The sequence below is a fragment of the Rattus norvegicus genome, chromosome 4, assembly GCF_021556685.1.
Source record: "Rattus norvegicus strain SHRSP/BbbUtx chromosome 4, alternate assembly SHRSP_T2T, whole genome shotgun sequence".
Taxonomy (NCBI): domain Eukaryota; kingdom Metazoa; phylum Chordata; class Mammalia; order Rodentia; family Muridae; genus Rattus; species Rattus norvegicus.
The window spans coordinates 69,080,839-69,094,252 of NC_141537.1; the positions used below are offsets into that span (position 1 = coordinate 69,080,839).

The 13,414-nt window shown below is 49.0% G+C and overlaps 1 protein-coding gene across 2 annotated transcripts in view; it reads right to left on the reverse strand.

The window, feature by feature from the left end:
- Positions 1-6,977, reverse strand: part of Dennd2a (DENN domain containing 2A) — a 98,649-nt gene extending 91,672 nt beyond the window's left edge. For both annotated transcript variants that reach the window (XM_087657309.1, NM_001427610.1), the window contains 1 exon segment: positions 6,710-6,977. The gene's annotated coding sequence lies outside the window, so the exon portion shown is untranslated.
- Positions 6,978-13,414: the final 6,437 nt, after the last annotated feature.

Here is a 13,414-nt window from a genome sequence, read left to right on the forward strand (position 1 = left end):
AAGCTAGGGGGAAGGGGGAAAAAAAGGAAACAGAAAGCTAAAAAGGGGGGCCCAAGAAGGTGACCCAAGCCCTTCCAGCACTCCGAAAGCACAGGAAGGAGGACTCTTTAAGTTTGAGGACAGCCTGGTCTACATAGGATTATAGACTGGAGCTTTGATGGTTAGTGGGTAGTGGTAGTGGGGGTGGGGTTAAAAAAATTGGATATGGTGCTGATGAGGTGGCTCTGCAGGTAATGGCACCTGATGCAGGTCTCATGACCTGAGTTTGATCCCAGAGACACACGTGGTAGAAGGAAAAGAACTGAATCCCCCAAAATGTCTTCTGATTTCCATGAGCTATGTGGTGCTAACATATACATGTGCACTCTTGTACTCTCTCTCTCTCTCTCTCTCTCTCTCTCTCCCTCTCTCTCTCTCTCTCTCTCTCTCTCTCTCTCTCTCTCTAATAGATAGAAGCTGGAGAGATGGCTTGGGGGTTAAGAGCATATAGTGCTCTTGCAGAGGACCTGATCGATTCCCAACACCCATGTCAAGCAGTTCACAGCCACCTGTAATCCTAGCTGTACAGGAATCTGATGCCTCTGGCCTCCAAGGGCACCTGCACACACATGCATGCCATTAAGGATAAAATATATCTTTAAATTAAAACAAGGATATAGCTCACCGGTAGAGTGAATGCCTACCTAAGCAAAGCCTTGGGTTCAATTCCCAGTAAAGAATGAAACGAAACTAGGATCTGGGGGATTTGTTTTATATACAAAACATCCACCTTTTTGGGGGCTAGAGGGAGCATAGGGAATACGCTTTCTTTCTTTCTTTCTTTCTTTCTTTCTTTCTTTCTTTCTTTTTTTTTTAAGACTTTATTACAGATGGTTATGAGCCACCATGTGGTTGCTGGGATTTGAACTCAGGACCTCTGGAAGAGCAGTTAGTGCTCTTAACCACTGAGCCATCTCTCCAGCCCCCAGGGAATACACTTTCATCATACATTGCTGAAAGGTTCTTGTTTTGGTTTGCTTTGTTTTTTTGAGACAGGATTTTCCTGGCTGTCCTGGAACTCACTCTGTAGTTGGCCTCAAACTCCGAGGGATCTGCCTGCCTCTGCCTCCAGAGTGCTGGGATTAAAACTGCTCCGCTCTGAAAGGTTTTATAATGAACACAAGTCTTCTTAGTCTACATATAAGCATACACGCATAAAAGTGAAACATTTAAAACATAAATTCTAAGAAAACAAAACACAAAAGGAAATGAACTCAACACTGTACTTGAACTGGTCTGTCAAGTGTCTGACAAGAGCCACTGTCACAGAAAAAGTAGCTCGTCACCGTCTCAGTCATAGCCATAGTCACAGTCATGGGTCTCCAGCCTGACTCCACCCCCCAGCTTGATGCCCTCCCCCCACCTCACCCTGTCCTGGCACTTGAGGGCAGTGAACCTCTTCCCTAAGCTTGCAGGGTGACTCACCCCATCTCGCTCTGAGGTTACGGGAAAACACCTCATAACTTGGTCTTTCAAACTGAGCAGCTAGAGGAGGAGGACTCTGGAGGTCTGCAGCTCATGGGGGTAGGGAGGGGATAAAGACAAAGACTCTGGCCCAGATGATACAGGGCCCAAGTTCTGTGCAAAGTGACTTGATTTTGGTCTGAATCAGCCTCTGCTTATAAACCAGGGCAAGGCTCTGACTGTGGCTTCTCTGCATGGTGCTGCCTTCTGAGCATCGAGGTGAGGGCTGAGCTTGCCTCAAGTGCAGACAGGTCCAGCAGCCTCTCTGCTTCCCCCTGTGAGAAGACCTTCAGCAGAACTGGGCTGCCTCTGGATTCTTAGGAGACCAGTGGTTCTGGCTGCAAAACAGTTCACGTGGACACTTGAGGCTGTTGGATGAGCCCAAGGCTGGGTTCCTGGTGTCACCGAGGGACAAGAATGTGGACTGAGAGGAGGCTGAGAAAATGGTGAGATCTCACAACTTGAAAAGTGTGTGGCCCTCAGCCATTTCACCTCAGAGGACCATTTCACTAGCATCCAAGGTAGCCTCAGGGTAGGAACCCCTGAGCCCCAGTCTTGAACAAAGTAACCACCAGAATAACACAGAAGGGCCTGCATAGACTTAGAGTGAAACAGTAAGTTCAAGAGCTTCACGGAGACTGTGGGACACACAGCCCCAAGCAGGGTCAGCCTGGGCTACTTGGTGCCTAGGATACAACCCATATGTCCCGGGGGACCTTCTGGAATCCAAGGTTTATCTGCTTTCTGGGGAGGAGCCCTCAAAGAGGTGGTAAAAGCCTCAACTCTCAGACTTAAAATCATCTGGAGACCCTACCCTCACCCCTAAAATCCCAAACCAAATAAACAGAAAGCACCTGAAGCAGGGTCCACTCTCAGAGACTTTTCTTTAACTGGTTCGAAGGTGAAATGGGAACATGGGCTATTTTTTAAAGTCTCCCTCCCTAGGCCTGGGGTTGAAGCTTAGTGGTAGGATGTTTGTCTCCTATATATCTGAACTTTCTCCTATACATTTGACTTGAGGACCACAAAGCAGCCCCTCTTCCCCAGAAATGTCCCTCTCTCTGGCATTTACATATACACTCTGAGGTGCAAGACAAGTTTAAACTATCAAGGAGTTTGAGACAGGCATGGTAGGGCACCCCTGTAACTCAGCCCCCGAAGGATGTAGTGGTCCAAATGAAATGTCCCCCGTAAATCTCGGGCATTGAATAGTCAGTCCCCAGTTGGTAGCTATTTGGAGAGGATGAGGAAGTATGGCTCTACTGTGGAAAGTAAATCACTGAAGGTGGGCTTCGTGGTTTCAAAAGTCTACACCACTTTGAGTTAGGTCTTGCAGCTTTCTGTCGGTGGTTTGAGATGTGAGCCCTCGGCCGCTCTCCAGCCGACTGACACTTGATACTTGCTACCTCTGGTTTGCTGCATTGGACTCCAACCCTTTGGCACCATTGACTCCAAATAAACCCTTTCTTCTATAAGTTGCCATGATGTTTTATCACAGCAATAGAAAAATCAATCTACGTGGTGACGTCTCATAATCAAAGAGGCAAAGAAACTGAATGGGGTGCGGAGGGCTGGAGAGATGGCTCAGCAGTTAAGAGCAAGGGCTGCTCTTCCTGAGGACTCAGGTTTGATTCCCAGCACCCACATGACAGCTCACAATCCTCTGTAACTCCAGTTCCAAAGGATCCAATCTTTCTTCTCTTCCTCTAGGTCTGCCAGTCACACATGTGGTACATGAACGCACATGCAGGCAAACACCCAAACACACAAAGGTTTCAAATAAGTGAAAAGGAGAGAGAAGAGAACCTGGATGGGGAGAACAGAACCCCACCCTTCTTCGATGCCAACCATGCAAGACCTGTCATGAAGTTTACAGAGCTTGTCAGCAAGGCTGTGGCCACGGATTCTGTAGGCTGCCAGCCTCGTGCAGACATCAGAGGGAAGGGTCACTAAGGAACCTGTGCACAGTATGCAGGACTTCCACGATCACTCTTTCTGAAACTTCACCTTGTGGAAACAATGCCCCCATGGTGGGGACCTCTTGGGCAGAGGAGTTCAGATCTGCTGAATCCTACCCTCCCCTTTAGATTCGGACCCAGAATCAAGGCTGGAGGGCAGAGGGATCTGGATCACACCAATCAGGAAGGAAACTGAAACCCTGCTCCCAGGGCTACACCCCAGCTGACACTCCACCCTCACCAAATCCAGGCTCCCCTAGACCTGAGGTAGATGGTACAGGAGGACTGTTCTGTGGAGCTTATCGTCTATCTTTTATAACACTGACAACGAAGGGTTTTTCTTTCCTCTCGATTTCTCCTCCCCTCCCTCTCTCAGCCTTATCTATGTCATTTTGTTTACGTATAAAGACTTTATTTTTCCCCCTCTGTCACTCTCTACTCTTTACATGAAGTTCCTCTGCTGAACTCCCAGTTGAGTTCAATTCCAGGAAAAAGTTTGTTCTCAAAGTTCATCTGTGCGCTTTCTGTTGTCCCCGGTCCAGAGCTATGCAATCCAGTGCATCTTTGTTTGTTCCTAAGCTGCCAGGAAACTGGAAGCCAAGCTCACTGTCCAAGTGCTGCAATCTGCTCCATTCAGGCCATTCAAAATGTCCCCCCTCTTCTGCTCCCTCCTGCCGAACATCTCCAGCTTTGGGTTTAGTTTGAGGAACCTCATCCTGTGCCCACACCCATCGCCCTTGCCTTCTTCTTGACCTCCGGACTCCATCCACTCCTCCTGCCTCACAGTTTCCAGGACACCAGGCTGCAAAGCCTGGGTCTCACTGGCCTCAAAGCCAGAGTGAGCTTTCTAAAACACAAAGCTGGTCTATCGTTCCTACTTTGAGGAACCCCTCCTTCTACATACTGCCCTGCCTTGCTGAGACAGACATCAGAGAGACAGACAGATAGATGCATGCACAAGGGAAGTGTCGGGGAGAAAGGCAGAGGCTATGACTCTGACTCCAGGCCCAGGCACACAGAGTCTCCCCCATGCCAGCCTCTCTCCTCTTCCAACTTTGCATCAGTTGTTTCCTCTATCTATGACCAGCTTCCCTGCGATTCCACGGTGAAGTGATTTGCAGGGCATTCACAGGCACCCTCTCTGAATTCTCCTGGCTCTACAACATACAACATGAATAGCCCAGGCCAGGGTAAGATGGTAGCTTCAGGTAGCTTCTTAACCACTGCGTCCCCGGTCACCAGCACACAGAGCCATTTCTTTCTTTTTTTTTTTTTTTTTGGTTCTTTTTTTCGGAGCTGGGGACCGAACCCAGGGCCTTGCGCTTCCTAGGTAAGCGCTCTACCACTGAGCTAAATCCCCAGCCCCACACAGAGCCATTTCTATGAGTGAATTAATGTCCAGGCAGGTGCATTCTTCCAGAATGAACATCCAGACATGAAATGCTCTTCCAGTTTCCTCATCCCCATACCTTACAGTCTCTGAGGGATGGCAAGCCGGCTCAGTGGGCTTTTTGCCAAGCCTGATGTCCTGTAAGATCTATCCTGACCACCCACATGGAGGGAGGGCAGAACTGACTCCTCCAGATTGTCTTCTGATCTACACATATGACTGGTAGCACACCCACAATCAATAAAAATGCAGTAAAATTATTTTAATTAAAAAAATAGTCTCATAGCTGGAGACATGGCTTAGTTGGTAGACAGCTTACGGCGCATGCAGGAAGCCTCCGGTTTGAGCTCTGGCATCTCCTAAAGGTTGGTGCCACGATCCTGTAACAGTGCTTTGGAGGCAGACTCGGGCTAGAGCGATGGCTCATCAGTTAAGAGCTCTTCCAGAGGACCCGGGTTTGAGTCCTAGCACTCACATGGCAGCTCACAACTGTGTGTGACTAACTCCAGTCCTAGGGGATGGGCACCAGAGCCTCTGTCGGCACTGCATGAACATGGTGTACAGACATACATCCAGGCAAACTCATAAGGATATATTAAATTTTTAAAAATTAATTCAAAATCAAGTTTAAGGTCTCTCTAAGCTACCAGAGATTCCCGTCTCAACAAACGAGTCCCTGAACTGAGCCTGTCTGTGCCTACCAGTAATCCTGAATTTAGAGAGTTAAGGAAAAAAAGAGGACTGTAAGTGTGAGGCCAACATGGGTCACATACTGAGACCCTGTCTCAAATAAATAAACAACAGGGGCTGGAGAGATGGCTCAGTGGTTAAGAGCACTGACTGCTCTTCCCAAAGTCCTGAGTTCAAATCCCAGCAACCACATGGTGGCTCACAACCATCTGTAATGGGATCTGATGCCCTCTATATAATAAATAAATAAATCTTTATAAATAAACAACAGTCTGTTTCTGTTTGTCCTCGGCTTCCTCTCAAAATCTCCACTTCTCTCCCCGTTTAGGCCATCCCCTAAACAGTCTATTCAACTCTTCAGGTGTTTGGTACTGAAGGCTTTTCTATAGTAACCACAGCAGGTGCAAGTGATTCATAACAAATTACTGTAAAGTGCCTATTATAACACTATTACCACACCCCACAATTACCTGTCTTTTGGAGAGCTTAAGTCACGACCCTGAAAGCCATCAGAGCATGGGCCAGAAGTCAGCCTGCTCCTTCCTCAGCAGACTGATTAAGTCAAGGGACCCTGCATTTTCCTCGTTTCAATCCAGGGCCATGGAAGGCACTTCATAGCTTCCTGTCTCTGCCCCTCACTACAGGATTCCAGGCGCTGAGCTCCCTCTGGCTCAGCGGTCTGACTCCATATCTCAGTGACTCTCTTGCACAAGACTATATCCTGTGTTGTTAAGAAACTTACCCCTGGGCTCCATCTACTCCCAACTCCATTCTTTGGGGTTGGGGGGGGGGGGAATGGGAGAAGTAAACTTCAATGTACCCAACTTTCCAACACGGCAAATCCTGACTAGAGCCGTCTGGACTCCCCCACCCCGGCGTACACACTCGGTCTCACACACGCTTACTCACTCACAGGCGCCCGGGAGCTCCGGCACAGCGCAGGGCCGGGCTCTGCCCAGATTCTGCAAGTTTCTTCGGCCCTAAAGTTAGCCCGATCCGGGGAAGAACTATGGATCGCTCCCCGCGCCGGTCCCCGGGGCTCCGAGGAAGCGTCCCCAGCGCCGCCTGCAAAGATCCCCGGCTCGCGCCAACACAGTTTCCTCCTCGCCCCGCGCGTACCCTCCCGGGTCTCCCGGAGCTCGCCCCGCACTCTAGCGCCCAGCCCTACCTCTCCACGGGAGGCGGCTCCGCGGGTTCTGGGACGCAACTCGCGGTTGCCCGGGGCGGGGGCGGCGGGGACCTGGGGCGCCATGGCCCGCTGCCCTCCGCGCCTTTGTCCGCGCGGCCTCCCCCGGCCGCCGGGAGCCCCTCGAGTCCCCGCCGCGCGCGCTCTCGTCCGGTCCCCGCTGCCTCCGGCCTGGGAGGCGCGTTGCGTCCCCTCCGGCCTCTGGCGCGCGCGGCCCCTTCCTCTGCCTTGGGCTGCGCCGGGACCGTCTGCAGTGACGTGCGCCCCCTCCTCCCGACCCATCCCGCGGCTCCAGTGAGCTAATCCGCAGCTGGCGGGCGCCCGGCCGGTTGCCACAGCAACCACTCTCCCAGGGCCCTCCGCCGAGGGGAGCCACGGTAAACAGGACCTTCTGCCGCACTCACTCGCCCCCTCGCCTTTCAGGGGGTGGGGGAGACGGCGTTTAACCTTTTCTGTGCTGAAGATCGCCACACGGGTTCTCTTCTATCCCCGGCCGAGGTCCATTCTCGAGATGCACTGAGCCAGGGGCCGAAGACCAGATTTAGACAGCACCAAAGCCTCAGCCACGCTCCCTGCCCAGCTTTGTTTCTGGGCAGTTAGAGTGGATGCCTTAGGCAGAATTGGGCTCCACATTTGCCCCCAAGCAACCGACAGTCATGAGATAGGCCTTCGAGACCCACTGCCTCATGTTTGCCCACAAGCAACTCATAGTCATGGGATAAGCTATTAGGACCCAAGGGTCCATATTTGCCCCCAACTGACTCACTCAGGAGATGGGACATAAGGATCCAGGGGCCCATCTCCCTACAAAAGTGTACAAAATGGGTCCCAAGTCCTGGTCAGGAAAAGTGATCAAAGGACTGACTTTCCCTGGTCCCACTTCCACAGGGCACAGTTAAAGCACATATACAGGAGGTTTTAAGACAGTATGATTGCCAAATTGAAAATGCTGTGGTCCCCCCTCCCCCGCACCACGAGGGAGCCAACACAGGTTGGGGCATTCTCTGGGGGCTTTGATGGCCAGCGATAGTGAATCAGTTATAGAAGGTGGAGAAACAGGACAGACAGAGAAGGCAGCCTGGAAGAGGAAAGAGTATGACTAGTGACTTTGGGGGAGTCGCCTCATGGTATTTGGGGAACCCTTAAGTGTCCTGGGCAGAATTTGAATATTGTGCTCAAGGCAAAGAGGTCCAAGCAGAGGAATACCAGATAAGTGCTCAGGCCTGACAGTGGCAATTTGTCTGCCCTGTGGGGAGGTGCCAGCCAGTCTCCTTCCTGGCTATTAGAGACCCTCAAGAGTTAACCTATGTTTCTGGAGTGGTCTAGTGGCCTAAGCTTAGGTTAGGGTGGGCAGTTGGGGGTGGTGTGGGAACAGACCCAGACCTGTGACAACTTCACAGAGAGGGTCCCTCAGAAGAACTATTTTTCTTCTATTTAGCTCTATTTAGCTGTATATAAAGAGGAAGGCCTGGCCAGGCATGTCTGTAATCTCAAGACTCAGGAGACTGAGGCAGGAGATCTCTAGTTTGTGTGCAGGGGTGGAGGTAATGAGAGTGGACTTCAGACACCAGGGAACTGGGTCCCAGGCCGGGGAACAAAAAGTTGCATGTCCTTCATAGCTAAGCGGTTTGCTCATTGCAGGAGATCTTTGAGGCCTTCCTAAATTCTTCATGCCACACCCATTTCAATGAAGCACTGTAGACTTTCAGAACAGATATTTGCCAAGTATAAGCTTTTTTTTTAAGTGTTAGCATTCAAAGTATTGCTTTGTTTGCATCTTTCTAAGTTCTCCCTTTCTAAATAAAGATCAAAGGCTTGGCTTCTTGGGGGTTAATTACTCCCAGGGCCACAGGGTACCCTACAGCAGCAAACTGGCAAAGTTCAATGGGAACTGGGCCAGGAGCCCAGCTGGCTGCCTCCCTTGCCCCAAGCGCAGAAGCGCTCCGGGGCCTTTGAGTGTCTGGTTTTCAGATAGCCAGTCTCATCTTAGGTGGACCTGACAAAGCACTGGCTGAGGACCCAGTCCTTTGACAATTCCCAGGCCACAGTTTTATCGTGGAATTCTGGGCTCTAACTCGTCTTAGGAAACTTCGTCTGCATCTGCCCCTGGGTCATATTTTGATGAATGTTACTGGGCCTTTCCCATCCCAGTCTCCTCACTTCCGGTGCTCCCTTACTGCTGGGTCATCCTATGGCTTTGTCTCCAAGACCCAGATCCATTCATTGTCCTGTCCCTCTTTCTCTGTGTGGCCTGTGCTGGCTTGTGCCCATTTTCTCAGCTGCTGGCTTTTGGTCCAACCCAAACCCTGGTGAGTTTCTAGTTTCAGGTAGCAGCCCCCACCCCCACCCCCACTCAGGGTAGGTGCTCTGTCCTGGGGATGCTCCAAATCACATATCTCCTACCTTCCCTGTCTGTCCTCAACCTCTCTCCAAATGAGACCTAAGATAGGCATAAGGTCAGCTTTCTGTATCTACAGGAGAGTGGCTTTACCATCCCCATCCCCCCACCCCCATACCAAAAACATTTGGATGTTCCGACCAGTTCCTTGTAAAAAAAAAAAAGAGGTTTTGCATTTGCATATATCATACGTGAATTCTTCCACACCCTTTAACACATCTCTAGATTATTATTAATTACCTCTATCTAATCCAATGTGTTGTATTAACTATACATTTTTGGAAACTGTGTCTCATATCTCTGGCCCCCAATTTTCTGTGTAGTTGACAAGCACTTTGATCTCCTGACCCCTTTTCTCCTCCTCTCAGGTGTTAGGATTGCAGGTGTGTACCACTGTGCCTGACTTTAGACTCTAATGTTTAGAAGCTGGTGACAAGAAAAGAAAAAGATTATGCATGCCTTGCATGGTGGTGTCCATCTCTAATCCCAGCACTCAGTAGACTGAGGCAGGAGGATCATGAGTTCAGGGCCAGCCTGAGCTACATAAATCTCCCAGGAACCCCTACCACACATTTCCAGTTGTACATTTCAGGATATTTCCTACCAACCATGGGCTGAATCTAAGACTTTAGAGCACACAGATACAGAATCCACAGACGTGAAGGGCTGACTGTATGATCTGGTTCTAGAGGGTAAAGGTAAGGATGAGACAGAGATGACTTCCTGTAAACCTTTAATTCTGCTTTCCCTATACATCACAGCGTTGGACCACTTCAGAACAGATGTTATTTCCTTCCCCCCCTCTTCCTTCTGGGTCCTATTGAAGAACATAGGCTTTGGATTAGACAGCCAGAACCAGCTCTGGAACAGGTTATTTGGTCTTGAGTCCTGTATTTTCAGGGATAAAGTGGACATAGAAATAGTTGTGACGGGTTGGAGAGATGGCTCAGAGGTTAAGAGCACCGACTGCTCTTCCAGAGGTCCTGAGTTCAATTCCCAGCAACCACATGGTGGCTCACAACCATCTATGAATAAAATAAATAAATCTTTAAAAAAAAAAAAGAAATAGTTGTGACAATGTTGTTGGGTTGGTGAGGATGGTGAGGATGACATTAGATAATGGATAAGAGGGTTTGCTGCTGTGCCTGACCCAACTGAGAAGAGAACTCAAAACTGGGTCTCCTGTCTCCTGTCTCCTGTTTCTCTCTCTCTCTCTCTCTCTCTCTCTCTCTCTCTCTGTGTGTGTGTGTGTGTGTGTGTGTGTGTGTGTGTGTGTGTGAGAGAGAGAGAGAGAGAGAGAGAGAGAGAAAAGAGAGAGAGAGAAAGAGAGAGAGAGAGAGAAATAGGAGGGGGGAGATGAAGGTATGATACCTGTGTGGGTATTTGAAAGACTAGAGGAGGGCAGTGTCAGGTACCCTCAATCACCCTCCACCCTTTCCCTTTGAGGCAGAGTCTCTCCTTGAACCTGAAGTTCACATTTTACCTTCTTTTTTTTTTTTTTTTTTTTTTGGCTAGAGTGGCAGCCAACAAGCTCCAGCTCCAGAGATCCTCCAGTCTCTGCCTTCCCCACCCTGGACTGGGGTTATGGGCTCATGCAAGAACATACCCAGCTTGTTTTGTGGGTGCTGGGATCCAAACTCAGGTCCTCATGGTTGCTCAAGTCCCCTTAACCATTGTGCCATGTCTCTAGGGTTTTTTTTTTTTTTTTGGTTTTGTTTTGTTTTATTTTTAGTTTAGTTTTCCCATTTTCTCTGCTTTTCTTTTCCCCCATGAATACAGGGTGTGTCAGGCTGGAGATAAATAGGGAGGTTTACTCTTCTCCCAGCAGAGCCTTCTACCAAAGAGCGATAAGCAGCCAAGAACTCACTCACCTCAGCCACCAGCTAGGGCGGATGAGAGGGAGCACCCCAGCGACCTGAGCAGCTTAGCTCTACTGAGAAGCTGGATATCACGTGAAGAATGAAGCTTCGGACATTGCCCTCAAATTTTCTCATTTTGGATGCTAAATTTTTCCTGAGTAACTTATTTGTCCTAAGGCACTGTTCCCTGTCGTGTCATGAATCTTATCAGAGAGCACATGAGCCTAGGCCGCCTGTCCGCTGAACCCAAGTTCTTTCTTTGACACCAGACTGTCCGGGGAGAGCGGTTCTATACAGCACCGCCTACTTTTCTAGAGCTCTTGGTCTGCATCCAATCCATGTCTTTGCCATGGTTTCCCCTTGTGGAAGATACAGGTAGTGCCACGACTTGGGGAGCTCTTAGACCTGGGTTTCCTCCCAGCTTGGTATGTGGGGATGGACTCCTTTTGGGCTCTTGTCAGAATCTTTATTTTGACTCACTGACACTTGTCTGCCAGAAACGTATACACAGAGTCAATGATGAACAAGACCTTTGGTTAACTATTCTCTTGAACGCGGTATTGAGAGCACGAACACATTTCCATCGGATAAGGTAGAACAAAGGAGGGACCTAACAAAAGTATGTCTTATGTTGACACAGTGTCGTCTCATCGACCATGCATACCCACAGGACTTAGAGTCTGTGGAGACATTCTGGAAAGCCTTTTTCTAGTCTCCTTTAGGGCCCTGTTCCTTTCCCCCTTTGGAGGCCACCTCCTCAGACCTGTCCTCATCCCACGGTCAGGCCCATCCTTGGCTCTGTCTCTCTTCTTGGGGTATTAGCAGAATATCTGGAAAAAAAGTTGGAATGGTGGTTCATGCCCTTAATCCCAGCACTCAGAAGGCAGAGGCAGTCAGGTCTCCCTGTGAGTTCCAGGACAGTCTACAAAGCAAGTTCCAAGGCTGTCTCGGAAGAATGAGAGAAATCAGCCAAGAGAAACCCTGTCTTCAAAAAAAAAAAAAAAAAATTAACCAACAAACAAACAAACAATCAAAAATTGGCTATGCAGGCCTGCATTCAGAGAAAAAGACTGTATTCATGTATGTATGTATGTATGTATACATATGCGAAAAAATAATTTATTCATTTTTTTATCAGAAGTGGGGATTCCTTTCTTTTTGTTTGTTTTTAAGACAGGGTCTCTCTGTGTAACATCTCTGGCTGTCCTGGAGCTCACTTTGTTGAGGCTGGGCCTGGAACTCATGCCTCTAGTATTAAAGGTGTGCGACCACCACCACCTAGCCAGAACTGATCATTCTAAGACCAGGAGTTCTGGATCACGCTTAGCTACATGGTGTGTTGGAAGACAGGCTGGATTACCCAGTCTCAATAAACAAAGCCAAACCCAGGAAATACGCATATGTAGATTTAGCTGAGTCTTAGTCCAATAGGGTGGCTTGGCCCCTGTCACTCCTAGTACGGTATTTCATGCACAGAGTCCAATTCCTAAGGAACCTTTACCTGAGGACTTGTAAGTTCACTCAGGTCCTACCTAGTTGTCTCCCTCAGAGAGAACAAAACACAAGCAACTTGACAAGGGGGATGGTTTACTTTGGCCCAGCGTTTGAGGTATGGTCCATCATGGTGAGGTGGAAATGGAAGCTTGAAGCAGCTGATCACACTGCACTGTGCAGTCGAAGCAGGAAAAACACGGTTGCCCAGCTACTCCTTCGATTATTATTTTGTTTTTGAGTCCTGCACCTTCCAGACCATGGAATTGTGCCAGTAACATGTAGAGTGGGTCTTTTCATTTCAATTCACTTAATTATCTGTCTGTCTGTCTGTCTGTCTGTCTGTTTCTCTCTCTCTCTCTCTTTACACACACACACACACACACACACACACACACACACACACACACACCTGTAATGGTATTTTGGGTTTTTAAAAAAGATTTATTTTAGGGTTGGGGATTTAGCTCAGTGATAGAGCGCTTGCCTAAGAAGCGCAAGGCCCTGGGTTCGGTCCCCAGCTCCGGGGAAAAAAAAAAAAAGATTTATTTTTATTTTATGTTTGTGATCACACTGTAGCTGTCTTCAGACACACCAGAAAAGGGCACCAGATCCCATTACAGATAGTTGTGAGCCACCATGTGGTTGCTGGGAATTGAACTCAGGACCTCTGGAAGAGGAGTCAGTGCTCTTAACTGCTGAGCCAGCTCTCCAGCTTTTTATTTTTTCGAGACTGGGTTTTTCCATGTAGCCTTGGCTGCCCAGGAACTCGATATACAGACCAGGCTGACCTCTAACTCAGAGAGCCTCCTGCCTCTGCCTCCCAAGTTCTGGGATTAAAGGTGGGTGTCACCACAGTCCAGCTCCTATGATGTTTTAGGTTTACAGTTTTGGTTCCCATTCCTAGCTATCCTGCGGTGTATGTAGCTGGAGCAATGC